Here is a 21344-nt window from a genome sequence, read left to right as displayed (position 1 = left end):
GATGTGGACCTCAAAATATGCCCTCTGCCTTCTTCTATAAAAAGTAGGGAACAGCCAGGCAAAAATGTACAAGTTACTCCAAGGGAAGAGTTAGTAAGATCTCCACAGAAGATGGCAAAAGTGGTGGTACTCTGGCTTTTCCATGAACAAGCAGAAAATCATGACTTGTTTAATCCAAGTTGTTGTAGCATTTGGCAAATTACTCTATCGGATTATTACATTGGAAAACTGCTTAATGCAGTTGAGTATATTTTGAGGGAGTGAGAGGGAAAAATAAATTCCAGATAAATAGAATAAAACTACTAAAATAGAACTGTAGTAGTAATGTAATGGTACGTTTTATACCCCTTCTTTGTAGTATTTTTAATTATCCTACTTATGTATATTTTGTGAATTGAATCTTATGTTTTATCAAAATAATTTAAAAAATTGTAACAGTACCATGACATTTCTCCCTGATTTATAGTGGTACAACTAGCCATGCCTAAACTGTTGTGCTATCTTGAAAAGAACTGTCACTGCTCAAACAGAATCAAAGTGAAGAATGAGTTTTTCCCACCTTCTTCCTTTCAAACTGTCCATAACCTAATGTTTAAGATATTCCTTTGAAAACAGAATATAGTTTAATTTTTAAAATGCAATCTGACAGTCTATATCCTTAAACAAGACCATGTAATCAATCTGTATTTTATGTCATTATCAAAATATTATGATGTGACTTCACCGTCTTACATTTTCTATTGGTGCCTGTTGTTCTATGTTACAGTTTCTCTCGTTTTTTTTGTTCTCTTTTAGACTGAGTGTTCTTTGTACTGAGCATTTTACTTCTTGTCTATTTTTATACACTTTTGTGCTCTCTTAGATTTACTCTAAAAATCGCAGCATGCATCCTTAACTTATCAAAGTCTTACGTCCTTGTTCAAATAATTTAAAGGCCAAAGAACCAATTTAACTTCACTTATTTCCCCTTGATTCATATTATTTTTGTTTTTTATTCTCTCCATTCAATTTATTCAATTTCAGTATTATTTTATGAAACCAAATTTCATTTAGATTTCTCCATATATTTACCACCTTCTTTGCTCTTTACTGCTTCCTACATCTCTGGGATAATTTTCCTGCTACATAAAGTAACTCTTAATATAGGTTCGCTATTAATAAACTCAGGATTCTTGTTTAGTTTTGTTTGAAACTGGCTTTATTACTTTTTTTGCTTTAAGAACATTTCCAAATCCGTCAACATAAATTTTTCTTTTTCTCTTTTATTTTTGTTTTTGGAATTTTATTATGATGTACCTAAGTGTGGTTTACTTTATTTTTCTTTTCTTTTTGAACTGACTTTTTAAAAAACAGTTCTGGAAAATTTTCAGGGATTATCCCATCAGATACTGCTTCTGCCTCTTTCCTGTTTTTCTGGAACTACAACTAAATGCATATACAAGGTCCTCCCACTATTTCTTCTCTTACACTCCTTTTATTTTCCTGCTATATCTTCCTGCTATAATATTTAGTGTTTTGTCTGCCTCAAGTTACAGCTCGCTGATCTCTCTATTGGATCTAATCTACCATTAAACTCATTCAGTGAATACTTAGTTTCAATTACAGCATTTTCAATTCATAATCTTAATATGATTCTTTTTCAAGTATGTTATGTCACCTTTACAGACATTTTCAAGTTTTTTGATCTCAATAAAAATAACAAGTATATATTTATTTTTATAGAGCTATATTATAGTTTACATATGATTATTTAAATATTTTAAGTCCTGGTGCATCTACATTTTTTTAACTTTTCACTTCGAAAAAATTTTAAAAATTACAAAAGAGATGCAAGAATAAAAACAGAACATAGAATACTCATATAATCTTTCCTTGATTCAAATATTTACATTTCCCTCTTTGTTTTACCATTTTACCCATAGATAATTATGGAATGATCTCATTTTCCCTAGTTCAAACTCTTTATCCAGATATGCCTGAATTTGCCCCTTGTATTACGCAGCTTTGCAAGCCAATAAATTCTTCTAAGCTATTTTTAACTGGATATCTATCTTTTGTAACTCAAATTCTGAACTGACACAAAACTTTTAAAATCTATGTACACAATAACATTCTGTATATAACTATAGCATATATCTCCTCTCAATATTTGCATGTCAGCAAGCAATAACCAAATGAAGAAAAGGCAAATAAAATGATAAATGCTATAGTAGGACTTAAATCTAAAGAGAAAATGAAAATGTTACTTAGCATATTTAACTTTTATGTAGTTAAATATTTTAATGTCCTAATTATTGATAAGTTGCCTTAGGAAAACTAAAATGCACAACCATGATAAATGGACAAAACTGCTCCCAAATCAGTCCACAGCACCTTAGTTTCTGCCACTGTCCTTACATAAAATGTTGAATCAAATGTGAGACATTAGCAAAAAAAATAAATAACTTCCAGAAGTGCTTGAACACAACTGAAGAGTTTCTAGTCTAAGCCTCAAGGTCTCTGAAATGGCCTTTAACTCATCTTCCAGCAGGCTTTTTTTTTTCCTGTTATCAATTCTACTCATGTCAGCCAGAGAACACATTACCCCACCTTCCCATTCAAAACCCTTAAATAGAACACTAAAATCTTTCTACATTCTACAAAGGGCTCATTAGCAGGCCCTGGCTACCTCCCCAACCACACTCAGGGAATTCTTATCTCCAACCACTGCCACTTCGGCCATTCCAGGAGCCAGACTGCCTGAGGTGCCTCTAGGATACCGGTTTGATTCTTTCCCCAAAAACCCTGCCAGGAAGATTTTTCTTTAAATTATTATCATGGGTTGGCCCTCACTTAACCCAGGTCTCTGATCAAATAGCACACCTTGCAAATAATCTTTCTTAACTATCCCTTCAAAAATACACTTCCTATCTTCCATCAGTGTTTTTGCTCTTTCTCTGTCTTGTTTTTATTCACAGCAATCATACTACCTGAGATGTAACACTGTTTATGTTCTCTCTCTCTCTCAAACGTAAATAAATAAACACTGTCAAGGGAGATACCGGCTCACCAGTACAAATATAAGTTAATTAGTGAAAATAATGTGCCCTGTTGAAAAAAAAATCATTAATTGTAACTTGCTAAATGGAAACAGTTTGCTTGTGATCTCTACTCAGAAAATCTTTTATATATTCTTGTCTATTGCTTTTGAGATACTGGCTCACCAATACAAATATAAGTTAATCAGTGAAAATAATGCATCCTGTGTAAAAAATTAATTGTAACTTGATAAACGAAAACAGTTTGCTTGTTATCTCTACTCAGAAAATCTTTTATATATTCTTCCTTATTGCTTTTGTGGTATGTACATGACATTGCTGTTAAAACTAGTATGTACTACATGCATGCAGTATCCAAATATTCAGTTTAGTAGACTTGTGGTTTTTGCCTGTTTTGGACAATACCATTTACTGAAAACCAACATTTGAATACAATTTATAAATAAGAATTATCTAAATATTTTTCCACATTGTTGAATACCTATTTTAAAAGTCAAAATGAAAGTACCATATTATTAACTTTGCCAAATATGTATTTGCCTAATGAAATCTGTCAAAACTATCAACTTAACTTTTTTGCAGATTATTTTACCCTTCATTGTTAATGAATTGGGTTCTTAGAGTTATAAATGTGATTTCAAAAGCAAAAGAGAATACAGATGCTATATGTTTTAAATCATTAGATGACTGAGATTAGTAAACAGCCTAAATAATTTTTAAGAGGTAGATCAGTGTAGCTATGGAGTCCCATTAGAACATGAAATTTTGTGTGCAATATATACTGATTCTGCCACATACACAAAAAGTGGTTCATAAACATAGAATAATACCAAAGAAGTAGGTATGTAATTTTAAGGTCCATAAACTCTAAGTTTCTATCTTTTGTATATTATCTATTTCTTCATTCTCAGAAATTCTCAACTGTTGCTATTTGAAACTTTACAGTACATTAATTTAGCTTAGAACTAGCCCTGAATGTATAAAAAGTAACTGAAAAGAAAGCAAAACAAATGTGAGGAAAGAAAAATTGAGGAATAATGATTAATGCCAAATCTAACCTTTCTGCTCTACAGCATCTAGCACCAAATATAGACCAAGTTACTTTTAACAGTCTCTGCTATGATTTCCTTCAATTATGAGCTATGACAAGTCAATTTCTTGACATAAAACATTAATAGGGTTAATTTTTTAAAAAACAGAAAAGAACTCGTTTGAGACTCATGGCACCTTGGATATTAAGCCAGGTATTACTGAATATGCTACATTTGCAACTGGTAAAGTTGCCGATATCACTATGACAATGAATATGACTAAAAACATCTAGGAAACAAGGGTCCAAGTATAATGCCACAGTCCAAAAGGAGTTTATCACTGAGATTCTGAATACTGACATCATTGTTTTAGATATTTTTGGTTATTTTCAGGATTTTGTACAGATGAAAAGGATCAGCCATCAAGTTACTTGCCAGGCCACTGATGGCACTGTATAGTTCTCACATCCGATCTGATTTAAAGAGAAGGTTAAGTACAGGATGTCACTTCCCATTGCCAACTAAAGAAAAGTGGAAAAAGCTAACAGGAAATGAGCCTTTTAAAAAAAAAATCTCAGAAGAAATGTGCTCAACTCCTTACTCTTCACCTATACCTTCAAAAAAAACATTAGATAGTAGTAGCCAAATCTCTTCATTTCATTTTTCAACTGACTACATAGAAGGAATCTTATTGGAGGGATTTTCACATGGAATGTTAAAGTATCAGTTACTTCATTTCTCAATTTTATATTGAAATGGAAAATAATAAAATAGCATAGTAAAGTATATGACAGAAGATATGAATAATACAGACAGAAATTACAGTCGATGTCTAAGAAAGATAGGGCAGTTTTTTCCCTTATTAGACTACCCTAGGCCTGCTCAGTTGACATCTCCTTTCTAGTAATAGATACCATTCTACTTCAAACACTAATAAACAAAAGGAGTACATGTTTTGTTTGAGGTTCTGGTATTAAATTCTTGGCTCTATCAAAAACTCAGTTTTGAGCTTGTAAATATTATATAATCTATATGTCTTTCTCAGTCCCAACAGTTATAAAATAGAGATATTATTATAGTAACATCTACTAAGGTTTTATTAAGTATTCAATAATATAATGCCTATAAAAAGATTAACAATTCTATTTCTAACACACAGTAACATTCCAATAATTATTTTGTGTTACTATATTACTCTCCACAAAATGCTTAATGGGATAGCAACTATTGTCCCATTTACTAAATTAATATTTTAACTTTATTTTCAAGTTTTGTTATATCATACTTACTCCTAATCATGGACTCAACATCGAACAATAAAATCAATTTTAAATGAATATGTTTTTCTATCTTGGAAAGCTTTTGAAGGTCTTTTTAGTAACAAGACTCACAACTATTTTAACTATCAACTGGTATGAGTGGGGAATTTAGAGGAGTAGAGAGTGAAATCTCTGAATTTGAACAGGAAAAGGGAAGGGAAGATCTTGGAAGGGACATCCCTAAACGGTACAGCAGAGGAAAAAGAAAGAGGCTCAGCACTATATAAGCAAAACAGAATGGGTTCCTTAACATTCCATCTATTAATATTTTCTGATGACAGTCCTGGCAAACCATGAACAGGGGCTGGGGCAGAAGCAAGTCCTTTTGATAACCACCTCACCATTCATCGTCCACCATGACTTCAAAATGATTCCATCTACTTATTAGTGCACTCTTAGAAAATAACATCTTTATTATTGAGAAATCCAAAATCATTTCACTTGACAGGAAAAATAAGTACATAGAACTACAAAATGTAATGCTTCAGACATAAGATGACACTCATATTCTTGTTGTAGTCTCTCTGAAATTAACTATGAGCTTAATACTTTGAAGATAATGTGATAATCAACTGAGCAAAGAGAACAAGATAGGCTATGATATAAAATGCATTTCAATAAAGAGAGATAATGTTACCACATTCATTCCCCAAAGAGACAGTGAAGAAACATATATACTTCACACTGTTTCTTCCTATTTCACTTCAAATTAACTCGTGTATAAACGGAACTTTTCCACTATATTTTAATTATTTGCTCTTTTTTTGAAGATATACCACTACCATGGGTAATCTTTTTTAGGATATATCAAATCTGTGGGGTAAATATAATATTTTTGCTATCTTATTAACCGTCCCTGAATTTATTTCAATGAAATATGCAGAATTTTAAAAAGATTAGGAGATGGTCCAATTGGGTAAACTTTTACAAAATATGATAATTGCCTTTTTTCTAACTAATTATTCTAAAAGAGAATACCAATTATAAGAGACACAGTATCTCTTTAAAATGTTTAAATAGTAACCATGAGGCTTAGTGGGTTTAAGAAAGAGAAAGACCAGCATAAGGGCTTACTGAGCAGGGCAAAGAGTGTTAGATTAATTTGAGAAGTCAGGAAGCTAGCTGAGAATGTTCAAAACGTCTGAATTTGTTCTTCTAAAAGAAAAAGAATATCATGAGAAATGAGACTGAAAGGAAGTTCCGTGATTAAGATGCACTTTGTTACACAGAAGACAATGAGAGAACAGTTTTGAAGACAACATGCATTGTATTGCATGCAAACTCTGTGATAAACTCACCTATATAAGGAGATGAAAAATCTCACACTACTGAATAGTGAGAAATAAGTTAAAACTATCAAAAACCATGACTAATATTCAGTGCAAAATATTAAAGTCAAAAGGGAAAATAGCTGTTTTTTCATTTAAAAATTGTTTAAAGTTATAAAATATTCTAGAAAACCGGACATAAAAATAGAGAGGAAATCATCTCTATTTTCACCATTTTACAACATATTTATAATTTCAGTGTTCATATGTGTATATTTTGCCTATTTAAAGTAGGACTTGTACGTAATTTTGTACCATATTGTCCCCAAGAAACATTAAAGCATGTGCATTTTTATATTTTATTATAATCATTTTATATTTTATTCTAATCACATATTTACTCTTAATGGTTGCATATTATTCTCAAATGTATGTGCATAAGTCTATTGTTGGCCATTTGAGTTATTTCTGATTTTTTATTATACATAATACCTTCATCAACATCTTCAAACATATGACCTTTTCCATATTTTGTACTATTTCCTTAGAATAGATTCCTAGAAGTAGTATTAATGGATTAGACAGTAAGAATTTTTTTTGTAATTATTTTCCCCACATACTGCCAAATTGTTTTCCAAAAGGGCTGTACCGATTTCAATTGCACCAAAGAGTATCTGAAAGCACCAGATTCACAGCATACTTGCCAACACAGAACATGATTATTTTTAACACTGTTATTTAGTAGGTGAATAACTACTCCTCATATTCCTCATATAATTTAGTCTAGTAGACCGCAGGATGGCAAAGGAGAAAATCTGAAATTAAGGAACAATTTAACAGAAATTCTTTATTCTCATGGCTATCTTTGTGGTCAAGATAGTTAAACAGATGCTGAAAGATCACCAAATGAGATTAGTTCACAATAAATGTGTATACACACAAAGCACGCTAATAGATAAGTGCAAACCTGGGTAGGGGCCTCTAGACAAATGCCATGAAACCAGGTATTTGGTCCAGCCTTATTCAGCATTATTAACCACGCAACTGAAGACAAGGAAGGCAAGATAATCAAATGTGAAAATAAATACACATACATTTTCACAGTGAACAAGCACACATACATTTTAAATTAGCAACTCCACTTCTAGGTCATTTAGTTTCTTGTACACATGTGAAATAATATGCACAAGAGCTTTACAGCATTGGTTGTGTTAACCAAAATGTCAGAAAAAAATATTAATTGTTCATCAGGTGGGAACTGTCTCATAATAAATAAATTATGGCACTTTCAACAAAGGTAATATGATGGAGTTGAGAAAATGAATGAGGAAGCTCTTGTAAACTTTGACAGTCCTCCAAGATTGCTGTGTTTAAAAATCAGGAAGCAAAATATATATATATTAACAACTGTCTAAAAATTGGTGAGAAAATATTTAGTGTCTGTATGTGCATAGGCACAGTATCTGGAAAGATACTGTGATGGTTAATTTTATGTGCCAACTTGACTGAGCTAAAGGATACCTAGGTGGCTGGTAAAACATTTCTAGGTGTGTCTGTGCAGATGGATGAGATGAGCATCTGAATCTGTAGACTGAGTAACAAAGATCATCTTCACTAACCTAGATGGGCATTATGCAATCCTTTGAGGGTGTGCATAGAACAAAATGTCAGAGGAAGGGTGAATTTGCTCTCAGCTTGAGGTGGGACAGCTATCTTCTCCCATCCTTGGACACTGATGTTCTTAGATCTTGAGCTTTCAAACTCAACATAAATTTACACTATTCATTCCCCACATTCTCAGGCCTTCAGACTCAGACTGAATACTACCAGCTTTCCTAATTTTCCAGCCTGTTGATGGCAGATTATGAGAATTCTTGGTCCCCTAACCACATGAGCCAATTCTTAGAATCTCTCTCTCTTTCTCCCTCTCTCTCTCCTGAGCCAATTCTTATAGTCTCTCTCTCCTTCTCTCTGTCTCTGTCTCTCTCTCTTTCCTCTCTCTGTCTCTCTTTTTCTCTGTATGCTCACATACACATACTTTATTGGTTCTGTTTCTCTAGAGAGCCCTGAATAACAGATTTTTGTGCCAAGAGTGGTTCTAGAGGAACAGAATTTTAAGGATAAGTTTTCTGAATTGGTTCTGGGATCTCTGGATTTAGCTCTCTAATCTGATTAGATTTATTGGTGCTAATTTAATGGCCTTATTTCCACTGGTAAAGAGAACACTGAGTATAACAATACATAAAATACTGCATTGGATACTTCCAATCAACCACTTATAAGAAACAAAGAGCTAAGGTACTCTGTACATGATACTTTCAAATATTTTTGAAAACTAAGGGATATAATCATGTTGCTAGACAAAGTGGTGAGCTCTGGGATTTGAATTCCCAGCTCAAGTGCTGCATAAATGACTTAAGAGCTTCTTCTTCTCCCATGAAGGAGAGCTTTATCTTCTGTATCTGCAGGGCTGAAATTGCTGAAAATCAAACACAGAACTTCATCCTGGGATTAGCTGAATTACAAGTTCAACTTCCAGCCTTTCAGAGTATCTACTAGTAAAGTAAGAGTATTAATTAGGGAAGAATGGAATACTGTAAATTGGGATGGGAAGGTATGGAAGACCTTGATGAAGCTGGGGACAGTAAGCTTATAAATTCTGATGAGTCTTCTTTGTCAGGGAAAGAGGTCTCCCCAACCCAGTGAAAGCATCCTTTCCATCTCCAGTAGAAGCAGCCTCTCACTCCTATTGGTAACAACCTCCAAACCCACAGTGGCATTGGCCTTTCCAGCTCAGTCTGAGGGGATAAACTCTGAATTGCTCATGGAAACAAAAATGACTTCCCCTGAAGTCATGACTATGCAAGATAATGCTCAATATCCTGAGGCTTCATCCCACTCCTGGTACCAAAATTTGTATTAGGGTTCTCCAGTAAAACGGAAGCAACAAGGTCTCTCTCTCTCTCTCTCTCTCTCTCTCTCTCTGTGTGTGTGTGTGTGTATGTGTGTGTTTCCAAGAGCAGGAGAAAACAGATGTCTCAACTCAAGCAGAAAGAGCTATCTGCCCTTCCTCTACCTTTCTGCTTCCTTCAGGATGATTCCCATTCATACCGATGAGGACAGTCTTCTTTAATTGGTCTAATGATTTAAATGCTAATCTCTTCCAGAGGTATTCTCCCAGACATACCCATAAATAATGTTTTACCAGCTACCTAGGCAACTTAGACCAGTCAAGTTGACACATAAAGTTAACAATTACAAACACCACGAAACTGGTAGGAGTGGTTACCTATTTGAGGAATGAAAACTAAGTATATGGGGAAGGATACAAGAGGGAGAATTTTTACTGTGTGTTTTTGGAACCAGTTGTATAATATATTATCTATTATAAAATTAAACACATAGATTTCACAAAAGGAAAAAATAACCACAAAGTTGGCCCCACCTTATGTTCTGAAAAGAAACCAGCTGTCAGACTGTACATTCTCATGAACCAGAAGAGGGCAATGGCTACAAGGCAACCAATGATCAACCAATTTTCTTTTTCCTCTTTTATTCTTTTCCAATATTTTTATTATTGGCTCAAATACAGTTCATGAGATCATCAAAATCATTCTGTGCAGAGCTCAGTCAATATACCAAAGTGCTGCTCAAAAATATATTACAAGATAACATACTTATGCTTTTAGAAAAATTCCATTTATTTCTCTGCCCAAACCCTTTGTTCTTCTTTCAAAGTTATCATTTATGAGCTACAGATATGAGCCAAGAGAAAAAACATCAAAACTTTCCATGATATTTGTTTTCAGATTTATGTAAGGAAGCATGATTTTTAGCTTTATTATAATCATATTTAACAGAATCTTTAATTGTATTTAATAAATAACTGGGCTAGACTAGAATAGCTCATATTGTCTCAATTTAAGCTTGAGTTAATACAAATTAGGACAACTGATAAGATACACATATATACAAACACATGCAATTATTTTTATTCTTTTTTTAACCTGATATGACAATAAAAAAATTTTATTTTAATTACAAAATGCAAATACATCTTAAGTTCAATTACATTAAGATAAAGATGTGAAAAGCAAAGTCTAAAATTACCCCTGAAAAGTTACCAACTATGAAATTAACCAGATATCACTGAATATATAGTAACAATATAGAAAACAGAAATTTGTACAATTTAGTCCTTTCCTTCCAAAATTAAGCATATCACTCCAATGTTTTGTTTCTAATACAGCTGTCTGGAGCCCAAAGCCATTATCATTTCACCCATTTTTACAGTTTGTTTTAGTATAGTTTTTTTAATGATTATTAAAGTAGTGCCTGTTCCCAGCAAAAATTTTTATATACTTAAAAATGAAATCCCTATCATCCTACTATGCAAAAATAACAAATGTTAATATTTTATTTAACCCTTTTTATATATATAAATCAAGAGTCCTTCTTCATACTAAATTTTGTATTCTGCTTTTTTCACTATTATTTCATCACCATTTTCCAATGTTATCAACATTTGAAAATCAATGATTTAATAGTGTATGCCACAATTTAATTATTCCCCTTTTGTTGGCCAAATAGTTTATTTCTACCATCACACTACTACAAATGGCTCTGATTAATTCCATGGAATTAATTCCTACAAGAGATATTACTGAAACAAAGAGTATTTTTAAGTATCTTGATACACCCTGTGGATGTCTGTTGTTTTTACCTATTGAGGAGACATTTTTCCCTTCTGCTATTTACAGTCCCTTGATCTTGGACTGGGCAGGAGACTATGGTCTTGGCTGGGCACAGTGGCTCACACCTGTAATCCCAACACTTTGGGAGGCCCAGGTGGGTAGGTCACTTGAGATCAGGAGTTTGTCACTGGCCTGGCCAACATGGTGAAACCATCTCTACTAAAAAATAAAAAATTAGCCAGGTGTGGTGGCAGATGCCTATAATCCCAGCTACTAGGGAGGCTGAGGTAGGAGAATCGCTTGAACCTGGGAGGCAGAGGTTGCAGTGAGCTGAGAGTGTGCCATTGCCCTCCAGCCTGGATGACAGAACAAGACTCCATCTCAATAAATAAATAAACAAACAAACAAACATAAAGAATGTGGTCTTGGTAGGACTGGTAATCAAAGTGCCCAATGATCCACTCACTAAGGCATGGTCATGAAACCAAAGCTAGTAAAGTCACACTTTCTATTCTAGGAATTTGAGCCTGAAGCACACAGAAACATGATCAGAAAAGTACTGATGCTGATTTAGCCCATCAGTGATGGTACCCAGAAAGGACTTCATCATTTCCTCTTATATTCTCTGCAGCCATTCTGTTCTCTCTCATTTTCTTTTGATTCTATAAGCTTCAAAATACCTTCCTTTGTTGTGGATCTTATTCCTTAATTTAGTCATGATTGATTTCTATAGCACGCAACTGAAGAATTCTGTAAACGTCAATGAAGAATCTTACCAGAAGTTTAGGAGTATCTGTAGTCCATCTTGTTTTCACTGTCTTGATCAACCTTTAGATAGGATACTTATAATTTTTAGTAGCCAATGATAATGCTTACTGTGCCCAAATTATATTCAATGCACTCAGAATAAAATGATGAATATGAGCCTCTTTCTTCAAGAAGCTTTCAGTCCACTAAAGGAGATGAACATAAACTAGGAATTTCTATATTGACAGAAGTCTTCTAATAGGAGAAGACACTGATGTTGAATGTACTTCCTCTATTTTCCATTTACTTGTAATTGTGGTATTTTTAACTTAAAGTTGTTAACTTTTAAAAGGTAAAATCTTTTCCCCATTATGTTTCTGTTTATAGAGTCTTTATTTGCTCTTAGCTTGTCTTAGAGTTTATGTTTACCCTCCCTTCATCTGATATTTTAGAATGCAGTGTGAGGTACGGAGTTTACATTTTTCACAAATAATTATTCAGTTTTCCCAGACCCATATATTAATCATTTTGTACTTCCCCACATATTTGTGATTATTTCATACTGTGCTTTATTTTTTGCATATTTTAGAGTTTGCATCTGAGGTCATTTATTCTCTTCTGCATGTTTGTCTGCATGTTAATCATCACCTGTAATACCTTTAAATACCTGAAAGTGCAACTTCCCTTAATGCGTTCTTTATGTTAAAATCCTTTGCTGTTATAACCTACCTGTTATTGTAGATGAACTTTAGAATATCTGTAAATTTTACAACAATCTCTTTGGAATTTAACTGTGATTGTCTGTATGTATATATGTGAATATATGTATATACATTTAGTATTACTCTTTTTCTCTACTTATTTACATTTATTAAAAATGTCCCTTAGGAAGCTTTTGAATTTTAATAGCTTCTGATTCCTGGCTTACAATGACATAAAATCAGGAGAAATTTTCAGGCAGCATTGAAATAACTCTTTATAACATTTAAAATATAAAGTTCAGCCGGGCACAGTGGCTCATGCCTGTAATCCCAGCACTTTGGGAGGCCAAGGCAGGCAAATCACCTGAGGTCAGGAATTCAAGATGAGCCTGGCCAACATGGTGAAACCCCGTATCTACCAAAAATACAAAAGAAATAGCCAGGCGTGGTGGCGGGAATCTGTAATCCCAGCTACTCGGGAGGCCGAGGCAGGAGAATTGCTTGAACCCGGGAGGAAGAGGTTGCAGTGAGCCGAGATCGCACCACTGCACTCCAGCCTGGGCAATAAGAGCGAAACTCCATCTCAAAATAAATAAATAAATAAATATATATATATAAAGTTAAAAAAAGTATATATGTTATATAAATTCCATATATATATATGTTTATAAATAATACATATATATGGAGAGAGAGAGACCAAGAGAGAAAGAAGGAACCAACAGAGGGAAAAAAATGACTATTTTTAGCTGCCTTCAATAATTTCAGGATCTGCCTATTTTGTATTTTAGTCAGCTAAAGATTATCTTTTATTTCTTTGCATAAAGGAAATTAGGCCAAAATAATGACTAAAATAATTTTATCAATGCAATCTATTATTTGTTAGTTGTTGCTTATTTTAAAATACAGCACCTTTCCTGTTTATAATTAGCTGTGTTCACTCAAGAGAAATCAACATGCATTACTCATATTTTTCATCTAATTCCTCAAAAATTGGAATTCAAGCAATCAGTGATGCTATCACTATTTTATAAAACTAAAAACTAAAGTAGTGATGAACTGTGACACATACTCACAAGCCCTATGACTGGCATAGACAGATACAGAATTGAGGAGGCCTAACTATTAGTTCATGTGCCCTATTCACAAAGCCATGGTGCATTTGTGAACATTTAGTATAATTCTTCTTGTCTAGTAGTATCTAAATTTACAACTAATTGTTTGCAAACAACCTCTACCTCTGGCAGTTGTTTTTGCCTGGGTGCTAGGGTCATAGAAAAGTTACCCACATGACTTACTGTTCAGTGAGGAATTGATTCAGCCCTGATGTCATCCATATGTGTCTAGGAAATATCTCATAGCCAAAGACTAAACAAAACGCAAAGTACAATTATTCACAACTAAGTGCAGTATATCAGTTATAAACCATCTCTTCGGTTTCAAATTAGTACTTTAGGAGAATGATATGTCTCTTCAAACCCCTGTGGAAGGTGTTTTCTGAGAGAATCTAGCAATAGGTTTGTTTTTTTCTTTTCTTTGAGAACCAAGAAAGAGGTTTTTAATTGTTTAAAATTCTCTCATTATCCATGCAAGTTATCCCTCTCTACCTAGTTTTTTTGTTTTTCTGTTGTTGCTCTTTAAAAAAAAAATGCAGTAGCTTTTAAATTTTCTTAAGCATTTTTTTCTTTCTAGAACATTCAAGAAAAACAGTAACAAAAAACTGCACACAGTTTTGGTACTTTCTGGAGTCCCTGAGGTTCACCTGTCAATCACATTGAAGTCCAAAGTGATTGACCTTGGGAAATAAAAGGTCCTGTAAGAAGAGGGAAATAAGAAATCCTATTTTAGCAATTCTATTCTATCCATTATATTCTATAAACTAAATTCTATAGAGCCTATAAATATATGTATATAGAGTATATACATCTGTATGCTATAGACATAAAGAATGAAGTAAATACAAATATTTTACTTGCAAAGTTACCTCCAGCCTTATAAATCTTAGATGACATCTCTAAATGTATCCCAATTTCTCATTTTCTTGGTCCCAACATAATATTAACACAATGTAATAGTATGTCAGATATTAAAATAATAAAATGCACAAACTAGTAGAGGCAGTCATTTCTATTATTTATTTTACAAAATGTAGAACTGTTTAATGAGCAACTGGCAAAGTGTTAACTTATATACTTCATCGTTAACAAATAGTATTTCTAGATCTTCTACTTCAAATGAACTGGCAATAAATATCAACTTCCTGGAGTAAAGTTCTTCTTTACACATAGAGGAAGTTGCAGAATCACCTGGGTTCTTCCCAGCTCTAAATACCTGATTTCTGCTTAGCTCTCATTAACAGTTTCATAATCAGCTGGAGCGTGCTAGATATGGTAACCATTTGTTGGTTTACTTGTGGTTTAAAAACATTGTTTTCCTAAAGTTTTGCATTTAGGCAGAAAGAAGAAAAACTAGGGCAAAAAAGATAAAGGCTTAAATGAGTGCTGAATGCATTCTTGAATCTGGAGAAATAAAATACTGAGTTGACAATATCAGAAAGTCTTTCTCCATCTCCTAAAACTGGGGTGGGTAGCAGCAATCTTGAAGGCTTTTCTTGAATGATGTACCCTGCACTATTGTCCTGTAATCATACAACCTGTGAATAAGTTGGCACTAATTCATTATGTGCTATAGCTTCTTCGGAGTATAATTTCAGCTTCTGTCTAATATGAAAATATTGTTCGCAAACTGGTTTTTGAAAGTCAAGCTAGGTTCCATTCTTCATATGAGGATAAGTAATAATTCTGAGATGTAAGCTAAAGACCCCAAAGAAAGTAATGAAACAGAAGCACAGAAAGCGAAACTGGAATCATAATTGTACAGTTTTTTTTGCAAAAAAGAATAGAACCTGGGATCTAGGTAAAATTTAGCAAAGTTTGATCTGAAATTGGACTGACTGCATATGCAAATCTATTTTTAATTAAAGACAAGCTTACTTGAAAATTGTTGTTTCAGCATTTCTTACTAGATGATCAGATCATGAGTCTTTTTATTTTTTTGATGCATAAACTTTAAGGACACTTTGACCTCAAAACCTAGTTTTTTTTTTAATCAGTTTTTACAGAGGTACATAAATGTGATACCTTCAATGTGGAAGAGAATGAAGAATTCTCATTACAAACATGCTTTTGAATCTTTCCTAACTACTAAAATTCACTCATCCCTTTTGAATGAAGTTCTGTAGATTTGACTTTGCACAGTCATAAATACTGTTATTTTGTTTAAATGTTGTTAATTTGGAACCATTACGTTAAAAGATAATGTTGTCCTCTAGTTCCTCTGAAAAATATTATAATTTGATTTTAAAGATATTTTAAAGGACAGATATCGTATCATGTTATTGCTGAATAATCATCTTTAGATCTCTCTTTTTTGCCTTTAACCCTCACATATTACGCAGTGTTATTGTTCTCATACACAGCTTCAGGATCAATATGTATTATTTTTCCATTCTTACATTAATTTGTGTAGGTATATATGAGTACGGATGTATAAGTTCAAGAGAAAATGAGATGGAAAGAGATTGGTCCATGAGATGTAGATCTCAGAATAAATAGGTTGGTAGGAGATAAATATTCTATATAAGTTATCACTATATTTTTATGATCTATTGCACCCCAATAGAATATAAACTGCAAAAGGGTGGGGATCTTTGTGTGATTTACTCATACAAGTATTCACTGAATTCATACAATGTATTCATTCACACAGTCAAAGCAAACAGAACAGTATTTTGCACATAGTAGGAACACAGTACAATTTGTTAAATGTTATTTGAATAAACCAGTATCATAATAATAGATTACTAAAGAGAACGAGAATATTCCTTTATGACGCACATTCATCACGCAGAATAGATTAGTCAATTTGTTTCAAATGCAGCATGGCGAAATTCCTTCTGAGAACCTTTCTAGTATGCATGTGTTTTTGTGTGGTGAGAGAGAGCGAAAGAAAGAGACAGACTGAAAGAGACAAAGAAAAAATGAGAATGAACTTCTGATTTACTAACCAGTTGAAGTTTTTAATTCCCCTAACATTGTTAGTTTTAGAAAAAGAATGATTTCACTATTAATTAAAACAAATCGCTATAAACCTCACTTTCTTACCTATTCACGTACAAACACTAATCGTGACTATCTGACAAATTAAACAAGTTTTATTTCATAAAATAATTGTATCTATTAGCATTGCTATTCATATTGATGTGATCTTCTTAGAAAAGTTATCCGATGAGTATTAAAACTAAAATCTTGTACAAGTCAAGAAGTGAATTTAGTGGCCTAGGGTCTTCACAAGTTGACGTTACTTGTATTACTAAAATTCATCTAGAATATATGGCAGTCTAAGCTCATGGGCTGCCCTGAAGCAAAACAAGTTAAAGCTTAAGTACATTCGCAGAAATGGTACAATTTGAATTGCTTGTATAAATTAAGTGGCTGGCACTACCCATTAGCTCCCTAAAGCCTGTGCCCACCCCCAACCCCAACTCTGCATCATTTATGTTTATGCTTAAACATATTTCCTATGGCTTTATCCTAATATTTATGACCACTGACACAATTCTCTATACTTGATTATATTTGTCCTACTCGTTTTAAAATTATCTAAAAAAAGATTTCCTCCAAGTAAAAGTTCCATACACACACACACACACACGTACACACACAACCTTAAAATGAGCACAAAGGCTCTTAATTCCATTTTAAGACTTGTGGCTTACTCCAATACATAATGCAGAGGATATATAAAATGTTACTTGATGTCAAGGTGAAAAAGCACTTTCTTAGCCAAGTCGTTAAAATTTTCCTTAGAAGTTCCATTTTTAGTACTGGCTGTTACTGATAGCTTAGTTTTAATTTAAGTTTATTTTAAAATTGTTAATTAATAAGTATAACACACTTTAATCCTATTTCCCCCATATTAACCTATGAGGAAAACAAAAAGTTTTACCAGCACATAGTATTGCATAAAAGAAACACAAAACTAACATAAACTGCTTAGCCTGTTTTAGTAACCTTAACACAATAACTACAATATTGCAATATTAATCACCTGGAAGCAGGTAAATTTTGTATAGAACAATCACCACAAACTATATACTTTCTTTAATCATATCAGAAAACCACACTTTTAAGCCGGACATGATGAATGCTAAGAAGAAAATACTTAGCACCAATTTTTTACTAGTCCAAATGCAGTATGTGTGACTAAAATCATAATAAAAAATCCATTTACAGCACAACAATTAAGTGATGAAAACCATGAGACCATCCTTGGACCCAAAACTAACATCACTACTAGTTTATCGTAAGTTATTCATCTGCTTTAAAATAACTTAGTTGTTAAATTGGGAGAAAATAGAATCTTTACAATGAAAAATAACTATCGAAAAATGCCTGACATTTTTGGACAGCTCCCTCCTGATTTTCTATAGCATTTCTATTACGTGCCTTACTTTCATTTTCTCTGGTTTACCAAATCAGAAATGAGCCCAATCAAAGTGGTTTCTGCGGTTTGGTTTTGGGTATTTTTGTTGTGTTGTGATTTGTTTTGTTTTGGGACAAAAGATCCCTCTAGTGAAAGAGATTACGGAGCTACATAACAAGAAAAATGCTGTCCCCAGTTCAAGATCCGCCTCCCTGTATTGAGCCAATTTTTGTTTTGCCAAAGCTGACAGGCAGGGAGCTGATGTTCCACCTCCATTCCCTGCTGCAACCCCAACGCCAGTCAAGGACCGGAGCCTCGCCCCATCTGAGACAGTGGGGAGAGCTCCTTAGTATTGAGGTATTTCAAGAACTTTCCTAAGCAGATACTCCCACGGAGACAAGGAGCCATATAGAAAACAATCGCCAAGAGTAAGTTTGTGCGCCCTGAGCAGGGATGGAGAAGCCTCTGCACTGAACTACGGAGATTCGGATCTGGCCCAGTAGCACCATCCATTTGCAGCAGCGCACAGAATTCGCCTTCTGCGGAAGGCTTTGCAGCACGGGTGGAACTCTCAACAGCTTTATCAAATAAGATAATCTAATATGAAACAAAAACGCTCTGGAGGCAGCTGGGTACCCTAACTTGGTTACTCTGCGTGGTTAACGTGCCCTAGGTCTGATGGCCCAGACCCCAGCGGGCCTGAACTTTGTCGGAAGGCGGAGCCGCCAGGCATTTGGCAGCTGCCAGGGGCGCACCAGGCCGGGTCTCAACCTGGGAGGTCAGCGGGCCAAAGCGGCCTGGGGAGGCAGTGGCCCCACCTGGACGCCGGGCCGTCGGGCGTCCGAGCCCCGCTCTGCCTCCACCAAGCTGTCCCGCTGCGCCCTACGCCGCCACCAGGCAGGAGGAGCCGCTACCAGTACCTCAGAGTGGGACTCTCCATCCTCAAGTCTGCGCTCCAGAAAAGTGTAGCAAGCCTCCCACGCGGGGCTTCAGACACCTAAAAGTCGCCACTCCCCCAAGAGTAACCTCCACCCCCACCCCCAACTTCTCTTTCCTCCTTTTCTTCAGCAATTTGGACCAACAGTTACTTTTCCCTCTCCTCCCTTCCCCTCCGAAGTCCCCGGGGCAAAGTGGGACTTTGGGGAGCCTCGTGGAACGCGCCTCTCCCCTGGCGCGCCAGGTCCACAGCTCCTTTTAATCACCGCAATAAAGTTCAATTTGCTCGGCTCTTTACGAGCCACGGTGGACTTTCCCGTGCGCTCCGTGCGTTCTACCTCCCGCCGAGCCAACAGCATCCTACTCACTCCAGCCCAGCTTGGGTCCTTGAAGGACGTCGGGCCACGCAGAGGGGACCCACTGTTCTCGCTGCAAAGTGCCCCAAGCCGCGCGCGCGCACACACGCATCCACATCCACACTCACACAATGCCATCCCCGCGCTGTCAAAGTCTGTCAGCGCGGAAGGGAGAACGCACCAGCTGGAGCCGCACGGGCGCGGGCAGTAGCCCAGCCCAGCGTCGGGACACGCAGTCCGGGTCCCAACACCTTCGTCGGGATGCCCCGGCCACCACGCGCCTCGTAACCCCCAGAGACCACGCCAGCCGTCCCGGGGGCCTCGCGGGCGCTGCCGGACAGAACCTTACCCGCGGGGCGCGTGGTCTCCGGCCGCTGGGCTGGCGCGCGGGCCACAGGGACGCTGCAGCCAGGGTCCCGAAGATGCTGCTGCTCCGCTGCCGCTGCCCCGATCCCCGGCGCCAGCATCACTTCTCTGCCGCCCCCGCCTCCTCGTGCTCCGCTCTCTCGGCCGCCCCTCCCCGGCGGCCGCCTGCAAGACCGGCGGCGCGGCGGGGTGGGCAGCAGCGGAGGCGGCGGCGGCGCCCGCGCGAGCTCGCCCAGCTGCACTAGCCGAGCAGCCGCGGCGGCAGCCGGAGCAACCGAGCCCGGCTACGCTTCCCCGGCGATGGCTCTGGCCTCGGCGACTGACAACGCCCGGCAGCCAATCACTGCCTCGCCCCGCTCGGCGGGGGGAGACCAATCAGAGCGGAAGGCCCAAGGTTTTCCTCCGCCTTTGCTCAGCGGGCTTGTTTCCGGGAGAGGCAGCGACGCTGCTGGGGTTTGGGATGGGGGAGGCGCGGGAGGGGCGCAGGATGGGGGACTCGTGGCCCCGGAGCCTTAGGTGAGGAGGGAAAGCCGGGCCCGCAGGGGTGGGCCTGGGGCGCTTTCTGACCGCCAGGAGCCCGCGTCTTGGCAGGAAAGGGCGCCGCGGGGTGACTCTCTCCCCAGAGCCTCGTCCCTGCGGTTCAGCGTCTTGGCATCGCTGGGGCGAGGGGGGAGCGGGGAGGGGTCGCGGGACCCGAGTACGAACGGCGCGGCTGGAGAGCGAATCCCAGGAGGTGGTCGCCGCCTTGAAGGAATCACGCGAACAGTCACCAGACAGCGCCCCCGTCCTTCTCCCTTTGGCAGCTGAAAAGAGTACTACTTCTTAGGCTTCGAACCACTCCTCATAGTAATCAGCCACAAAGTGTCCCCAGCTAGCAAAGAGGCACACGGAGAAATGTCGGAGTTGTAGGCAGAGTGGACCTTCCCCGTCTCCCCTCCAAATAAACGCCCCTCACCTCCCCACCCCAAACGCAACAAACAAACAAACAAAAAACCTTGAGAATGGGGAAAGTTAATTTAAGCAGCCAGCCTAATTGGTTTGCTTCCTTTTTTCCTTTTTCTTTGGATAAGCTGAATGTTCTAATAGTTTTTTTTTTAATGTGTGTTTGACTCAAACACTAGCGAAGTAATGTTATTTAGCAATAAAAGAAAAAGAAAACAAAAGCCACAAAATGTTTTTCTGCACCACTCTCCCGTAAATTGTAATGATCTTCCCTTATGAAACATTTTTAGTTTCTTTAGTACAAATATGTCTGAATGGCTCAGAGTTCTACCAATAAGTTTATATTACAATGTTCTAGTAAAAAAAAAAAAAAAAGTTGTACATGAAGGTTTTAATAAGCTTGGGACCTTCCCAAAGTGACCCTCTCTGATAAATAGTCATACCCACCTCACAACGTTATTG

The 21344-nt window shown here is 36.6% G+C and overlaps 1 protein-coding gene across 5 annotated transcripts in view; it reads right to left on the bottom strand.

The window, feature by feature from the left end:
* B3GALT1 (beta-1,3-galactosyltransferase 1) overlaps positions 1-20562 on the bottom strand; it is a 588653-nt gene extending 568091 nt beyond the window's left edge. For all 5 annotated transcript variants that reach the window (XM_055380260.2, XM_063694963.1, XM_055380261.2 and 2 more), the window contains exon 1: positions 19924-20562. The gene's annotated coding sequence lies outside the window, so the exon portion shown is untranslated. The remainder of the gene's footprint in view (positions 1-19923) is intronic.
* Positions 20563-21344: the final 782 nt, after the last annotated feature.

The sequence above is a fragment of the Gorilla gorilla genome, chromosome 11, assembly GCF_029281585.2.
Source record: "Gorilla gorilla gorilla isolate KB3781 chromosome 11, NHGRI_mGorGor1-v2.1_pri, whole genome shotgun sequence".
Taxonomy (NCBI): Eukaryota; Metazoa; Chordata; class Mammalia; order Primates; family Hominidae; genus Gorilla; species Gorilla gorilla.
The sequence above is the reverse complement of the archived record's forward strand: the minus strand, read 5'-3'. Positions and strand labels throughout refer to the sequence as shown.